At 40.5% G+C, this 8344-nt stretch overlaps 1 pseudogene; it reads left to right on the top strand.

Moving 5' to 3' along the window:
- The first annotated feature begins 3611 nt into the window (after window positions 1-3611).
- LOC149208460 (uncharacterized) lies at window positions 3612-8123 on the top strand (annotated as a pseudogene).
- The last annotated feature ends 221 nt before the right edge of the window (window positions 8124-8344 follow it).

The following is an 8344-nucleotide window of genomic DNA, read 5'->3' as shown; positions in this document are numbered from 1 at the left end:
AAGTAATTTGATGGCCATTTGCAATGACGGGATTTCGCATTCAATGGGTAGCACAGCTTCCAAACAATAAACTAGTTGGAAAGGAGTGAAACCGGTTGACGTTTTTACTGTGGTTCGATACGCCCAAAGCGCTGAAAATAGCATGTGATGCCAATTCGACCTATGAATCCCAATGATTCATCGGATCATGATAACTAGAACTTTGTTGATAGCTTCAACCAAACCGTTAGCTTGTGGATAATAAGGCGTTGAACTATCGTGACGCAAGCCAAGTTGGTCTGTAAGTTCTGTCATCATAATGTTTCGAAAATGACGTCCATGATCAGTGATGATCGCTTGTGGAACACCAAACCTAGAAATTATATGATTGAACATGAAAATCGCAGCAGTTTTACCGTCTGCCTCAAATGTAGGCATCGCCTTGGCCCACTTGGTAAAATAATCTACCGCAAGGATAATGTACGCATGCCCCCCGGCCGAGTGAGGGTTACATGTAATAAAATCGATACCCCATTTCGCAAAAGGACCGACGACAATTATAGGGTGGAGAGGAGCAAGTGAGCGCACATCTTTCGATCAAAAATTTGGCAGTTGTGGCATTTTCGGACCGCGTTAATACAATCTTTAAATAAAGACGGCCAGAAATAGCCAGCGCGCAATATCTTTTGGGCCGTGGCAAACCCATACATATGACCGCCACACGCTCCAGAGTGACAGTCATTGAGAACCCTTTCGGCTTCCTCATGAATCAAGCAACATCAAAAAACGGAGTCTGCCCCACGATGATAAAGTGTATCTCCAATAATCTTGAATTGTTGGGACTGGAATCGTATTTTTCGACGCTCTGATCGTGAAATTTCGGGCCGAAAGGATTGGGTTTGGAGATAAGTGATGATATCCCCATACCATGGGTCTAAAGTGCTGATTAGAAATAAAGATTCATCTGCAATGGGTTCCTCTGCCACTATTTCCGTATCAGCACGCGGGAAGTCACACATTAACTCCGCAAAAACTAAAGATTTCTTCGACTTAGACTTTTCGAATTCCAAGTCAAACTCCTGCAGGATGACAATCCATTTGGAGTACTTGCCCCCTAGCAATTGTTTAGTTAGAATATAGATCATAGGGTTGCAATCGGAAATTACTGTAGTTTTGCATAGTAAAATGTAATGACGAAAACGCTGGACAGCTTGAACGGCTGCCAGGGCCAATTTCTCCACATGTGAGTATTTTAGCTCAGTGGGATTTAAGGTCCAACTAAGGTAATATATTACATGTTCACTACTAAATTCATCTTCCTGAACTAGCACCATTCCGATGGTGGAATGCGAAGCGGCGAGATATAAGAAGTAGTCCTAGTTGTAGTTGGGCGGATGCAATAGCGGTGCATGAGTTAACGCATGTTTTAAAGCATCAAAAGGTTTGTCAGCTATCCCATCCCAAAAGAATGGTGTATTATGTTTTAACAACCGGGTAAAACCCTTATGGATCTTAGAATAGTTAGGAATGAATCTTCGTAAAAAGTTTTCTTTCCCTTGCAAACTTTGGAAGTTGGCGCAGATTCGAAGGAGGAGGCAATTTGATGATAGTTTCAACCTTTGAGGGATCGACGCGAATGCCAGTTTTCGAAACAACAAATCCTAGTAACCGACTCGTTTCTATACAGAAAACACACTTATGTGGATTCAACCGAATCCGATAATGCCTACACCTCATAAAGATTGCTCGTAAATGGATGAGATGATCAGCTCGATTTAATGAATGAGCAGGTAAATCATCGAGATAAGGTTGCACAATGTGCTTGATGTCATGAAATGCATAAGACATGGCCCTTTGAAAAGTTGCCCCGGCGTTCTTGAGCCCAAAAGGTAATTTGCAATAAGAAAATGTCCCCCATGGACAAATGAAAGCTGTTTTTGGTTGATCTGCAGGTAGAATATTTATTTGATTGTACCCGGAAAAACCGTCCATAAAGGAAAACAGTTCACTACTGGAACAATCATCAATTATTTGATCGATATAAGGTGTTGGGTAATTGTCTTTTGGAGAGGCTCGATTAATATCCCTATAATCAATACATATTCTTATTGTTCCTTGTTTTTTATTAACAGGAACAATGTTCGATACCCAATCCGTTAACAGAATAGGATATATGAACCCTGCTTTGAGTAATTTTTCAACTTCTGCTTTAATGGCAGCAGCTTTTCGTAGGTGAATCTGACGCAAACATTGCCGGACGGGTTTAGCATCCGGGTAAGTTTTTATCTCATGAACAACAATGATGGGGTCGATTCCTGGCATTTCCTCATATGACCCGGCAAAACGTCATGGAATTCTTGAGATAGGGCCTTATATGTTTGAATTTCATTTTCTGTACAAGAGGCACCTATATGAACATTTTCAACAATTCCAGGCTTAACCGAAATGTCAATAGGAACAGTTCGAGAAATGTTTCCCAAATTTAACTCAAAATCAAGATGGTTCATTGGACTCTGAGGTTCCTTGACATAGTCGATTGAAAAAATTGATGAAAAATCATTTTCAAATCGATCGATCTCAGGTAAAAACGAAGATCTGTGATGAAGATCTTCCCATGGTAAATCATCAACACATAGGATTTCACGAATTTTCTCATCAGTGTGAACAGGTTCGGAAAACATTATTAGATCTGAGTTCGAGGTTGAAAATGATTCGTCATGGACTACGTTCATTAAGTCAAGCTGGGTCGAAGATGGGTCGGAAAACGACTGTACAGTCTGATACGCAATTTCATATGGACTCAAAGGCATAGCATCACCGAATGAATCTATTTCAGATTCAGAGGGTACGATCCAAGGATCGTCATAAATAAGAGTGTCCGATGAAATCATATGAATGGTTGCTATAGAAGACGTTACATTTGGAGGAGGAAAAGAAAAATTTCCCAGTAAACCGGAATCTTTAACGAGTCCTACCCCAACATCCTTATAAGGGATGGTTGTTTTACCGACATGTTGAATACTTTCAGAAGAGGCTGGGTCGAACGAAAAGTAAGTTAGCTGATCTATAGTTACGATCTTCCCATTATGAGGAAAGTTCACAAGCCGGAAGACCGATGAAACGACAGCTGTCATAGCGTAAGACCAACTACGACCCAGGAGAAGGTTGTAATCCAGAGGGGCATCGACCACTTCTGTTAGACTCCGTCTTGTATGTCAGCGTGAGATTGATTCTTCTTCAAAACCTTGTTTTGAAGAAGAAATCATTAAATGTGTTTTTTTTTAGAATATGTAATTTGTCAAAATGTTCCAAAGCTATACAGTTCTTCAATGGCAGCAGTGTTAACAATACTAAATTCCAGGAAGCATTCTCACCATCAGGGCTCGCCAGTTCCAGGTCCTCCCAGAGCCATTTCTCAGAAATATGCCCAAGCCTTGAAGGTCGCATTGACCTTCTTTCCTATTCAGAAGGCTGGGAAGCTTCCTAATGATAATCCCATACCATGGAGAGGGAACTCTGCTCTGTCAGATGGTAATGATGTGGGTGCAGACCTTTCTTAAGGAATGTATGATGGAGGGGATCACATCAAATTTGGGTTACCCATGGCTTTTACTGCAACTCTTTTGTCTTAAATGGATGCTGCTCATCAACTAGGGGCAGCCCAGTCTTTCATCAGAAGGATCACAGATTATTTGATCAATGCACATCCTTCAAGCAATGTATTGTATGTTCAGGTAGGAAATGCAAGCATTGATCATAAGTGTTTGGAAAGGCCTGAAAATATGAATGAGAAAAGGCCAACTCTCATGGTAGACTCTTCACGTCCTGGATTGGATGTAGCAGCAGAGTCAACTGCAGCAATGGCATCTGCTTCATTAGTGTTCCGCAATACAGATTCTGCATACTCAGATATATTGATTCGTCATGCACAAGAATTGTTCAGTTTGCTGACTCTTACTGAGGCTCCTATAGCAATAGCATACCTTCAATTCAAGCCTTCTAGTGATAATAGATATCTACTTTGAATTTCTGAATAATCTAGATGCGGTTAATTTGGCACAATACCTGAAGGTTGTTTTGAGATTGATTGATTTCTTGTGTCATTGCGTTGCTGCTAGTAAGCATGGTGTACATATTGTCAACAAACATCTCTTGAACTACACAGAGCCAACATATCAGTGATAGATGGTTCGCATTATCTTCATGGTGCTGGTATATGCGACAATGTCATTCATGTCTCTGGTGATGGGCGATAATTTTCTTTCTCTATGTCTAATATGGGTGGATGGTCCTGGTGGTGTAGTCACAAGTCTAAGTGGCCAAGTATTGAAGTCATTATAGAATCTAATGACATGTTGTATTCCTCCTATTTCTCTTGATGGGTGTTTCATTCGACGTTGTAAGCAGGGTGCATTGCAGCCCGTACTTGTTGCAATTACATTTATTTTGTATGCAAAAGGAAAGTACGAGGATGGAAATTTCAGTGCCAAGCAAGCCTACCTATATGTGACTATCATTTACACTATATCATACTCTTTGGCATCGTATGCATTGCTTTTATTTTATATGGCCTGCAGAGATCTGCTTCGGCCATTCGATCCAGTTCCAAAGTTTGTAATCATCAAATCTGTTGGCAGGGGGTGCTAGTTTTTCTTGCAGCAAAGTCTGGCACGATTAAAAGTGCAGAAGATGCTGCTGATATTCAGAACTTTGTCTCGAGATGGCTATTGCTGCGATGGGAAATTTGTATGCATTCCCTTATAAAGTGTATGCTGAAGCAAACATAGGTGCATCTAGTGGTTTAACTAGGAGCCTTGGCCATGCTTTGAGGTTTGCTTTCGCGAGTCATGGGAGAAGATGGAGCAACGCTCCTTCTCTGCACAGCTCGAAGCCAAGAAGTTCACTTTCGATGTGATGGCAAAACAGATGATAAGCTTCAATCATGGGGAGCCTGAGATAGATGATCTCATGAAGGATTATTTCACATTCATGAAGGATGCCACCTCTGTGCCTATAAATCCTCCCGGGACTAGTTACAGGAAAGCGTTGAAGTCCAAGAGCAAAGATACTGGACTTTGTGAAAAAGACCATGGACGAGGGAAAAAGACATCCAGACATACACTATGATGACCTCCTCAGCATTGTCATGGATGACGGAAGGCTTTCAACTGAACAAATACTATATCTCATTCTCAACATCCTCTTTGTTGGCCATGAAACATAGTGCAGTGGGCAGTTATCCGAGCACCATCGGCGGAATTCTGGAACAGTACTACCAGAATATGGCCAATTGATATGATAACAATTCGCAGCAACATCTCGGCTCCACAGAAATCGTGCGCTTCAACTAGCGACTGGCCTCATTACCCCGTTCAGGATTTTGTTCCATGATTTCCACCAGCGATTGTTGGGATCCTTTGGAGATTTTGTGGGATTACAGGCAATGTGGCTCTTAGAAGGCGGATTGTGAGCTATTGCTGATGCTACCATATTGCATGTGGTTGGACGTGTTGGAATTCGATGAGTGGCATATTATAACTCTGGCTATTGGGTCATTCCTGCAAATAAATTTAAGGAATTTAGACTTCTGTGATCCATAACATTATTTAGATAATCTTCGGCAAAATCACATAACCAATCTTTTCGTCGACAAAAGATTGGTTATGTGATTTTGCCGAAGATTATCTAAACAAATAAATTTAAATTAAACGTTGAATGCAACCATGCTCAGTACAGTTGTCACCATGAGCTGAATTGGCAGAATTTAGTTTAAAGGTTGTTTTATTAAAATGACAAATGTAACGTGATAAGTCAAGACTATCTATCACAGCCAAAGAATGGGATTCGATTTAAGACTTCAGTCCTAATCCTATGGGGATCTGCGCTCCAGTTTTGCCTCTTAATTAGCCAATCATCAGAAGATTTAGAGGGACGTTGTTCTATGTTTAGAATAGATGAAACACCCTTTTCTAATTTTTGTAATTGCAGTTGAAACATCACCTTTGTTGTTGGACCGATTTGTTTTTCCCCTAGCAGATTTTTATTTAATGTATTAAAAAATCATTTGTAAAAGTCAGAGAGAAGAGTTCTGAGCGCTGGTGGAGGAGAGAGAACAGAGCTTCATTGTACAAATTTTGATAGAGATTTTAATTAAAAAATGCAGCTCTGACCCCTGAGATTCTTGTGGTATGAGATTTAACATTTGTGTCCTCTTTTGTTTCATATGTAGCCTATTATGTGTTCATGTCATTTCATGATCGTTTCCATTTGAACAAATGAAGTGTTAAGGTAGAATTCATAATTTATATGCTCTGCCTTTAAGTTTGTTCATATTTAATGTTTTCTTCTGTTTGACAAGGATTCATCTTCTATGCCCTTGTCAACTCCTCAGCAGTCTTGCCATTCCATTTAATCTCAATTTGATGTTAAAATTTCTTGCCTACCTTGCCTCAGGAGATAATCTGTGTTTTTGATTATATTTCTTTGTTCAAGCTGTTTCTTTGCCCCATGCAGCCCCGAAAAACTCCATTTATTAAAAACCCTTTTTTATCAATTTACTAGCCTAAAATCAGTTTCCTTTAAAGTCATTTCAGCCCCTTTTATAAAACTTTTTGCTGAGATAGACTGGAGAGAGCCCTCTCCTATCCTCGTAGGGCTAGCTACGAGGCTGGGCTTGGTTTGATGTTGCCTTGAGTTTCGCCTTCTTCAGCCTGAGGCAAATTCGAGCGCTAACATATTAGCAACCATACTGGGGAGAACATTCAACTTGTTGATTGTCTTGTCCCAGTACATGACATCAAATTGCAGATCTGATGCTGATGGTGGACAACAGTCAGACACATATGCAGGGTGAACCATTCACCTGGCGACTCCAATTCGATCCAGACAGTCCAGTGCTCGCTGATCCATTTACGCAATGGTGGGGTATGTGGCAAACTCTGCCCTGTGTGAAGCTGTAGAAGAAATAAGAAATGAGTTAACAGATTCTGAATTTGATGAAGATTTTTTTAGTGCCTTGCTTCAATGTTTGAAATCTCCAAAGTTCCCTTGTTTCAAAACTAGATTTTGTGAGTTAGTTGTTGAAAGAATCGAAAAGGAGATTCAATTTTTAAATGAGCAAATCCAGTCATATGATTTCCAAGACCCTAAAAAGTTTTTGGAAATCCTTCCTCCATCGAAACAAGAAATAACAGACTTGCCTACAGATGTTTACATTGACAGTGTGCAGCTAGAGGTATGTATTGCAGAGTTGGGGCAGCCAACGGAGGCTGGTTTTCGCGATCCAATGGCAACTTACATGGACACGTTTTTCAGTTTGATTGATAGATCAGGTTGTCTTGTACGTGACCAGGCTCATTACGTGCATGAAGGGCTGCCAGCAATTGCATCTGTGATCTGGTTGAAGCACTCTCCAGCGACATCATTTTTAGGTTTACTTGAATGGTTAATCTGGCATTTCAGTATCACCTGATCTATTATTTTTACAGCAACGTAGGGTAGATTTTGTAAATAAATAAGCATCCAAAGGGTAGCATCTTATTCCAGTTTCATTGCAGCTTTAGTTTGAAGTTATGTTAAACTAGTTTTTTTAGTCATTTCAGTCTTGAGATCGAATCAGTTTGAGTTCAGTTTCAGTTTGAAAATTGAGTCAAGAGTTGTGTCGATTTGTTCATATCATGACTCCATTGCCCAATGGATGGAGGCACTGTCTGCTCTCCCAAAGATCTGTAGTTCTTGGCACCTCCAAGAAGTGACAGCTACCATCCCTAGTGGAGCCGATGTTAGACTCCGTCTTGTATGTCAACGTGAGATTGATTCTTCTTCAAAACCTTGTTTTGAAGAAGAAATCATTAATGTGTTTTTTTTTAGAATATGTAATTTGTCAAAATGTTCCAAAGCTCTACAGTTCTTCAATGGCAGCAGTGTTAACAATACTACATTCCAGGAAGCATTCTCACCATCAGGGCTCGCCAGTTCCAGGTCCTCCCGGAGCCATTTCTCAGAAATATGCCCAAGCCTTGAAGGTCGCATTGACCTTCTTTCCTATTCAGAAGGCTGGGAAGCTTCCTAATGATAATCCCATACCATGGAGAGGGAACTCTGCTCTGTCAGATGGTAATGATGTGGGTGCAGACCTTTCTTAAGGAATGTATGATGCAGGGGATCACATCAAATTTGGGTTACCCATGGCTTTTACTGCAACTCTTTTGTCTTAAATGGATGCTGCTCATCAACTAGGGGCAGCCCAGTCTTTCATCAGATGAATCACAGATTATTTGATCAACGCACATCCTTCAAGCAATATATTGTATGTTCAGGTGGGAAATGCAAGAATTGATCATAAGTGTTCGGAAAGGCCTAAAAA

This window comes from Pinus tabuliformis, chromosome 1_2 (assembly GCF_031772625.1).
Source record: "Pinus tabuliformis cultivar Carrire ecotype Pingquan chromosome 1_2, CPIR1, whole genome shotgun sequence".
In the NCBI taxonomy this organism is placed as follows: domain Eukaryota; kingdom Viridiplantae; phylum Streptophyta; class Pinopsida; order Pinales; family Pinaceae; genus Pinus; species Pinus tabuliformis.
The sequence above is the reverse complement of the archived record's forward strand: the minus strand, read 5'-3'. Positions and strand labels throughout refer to the sequence as shown.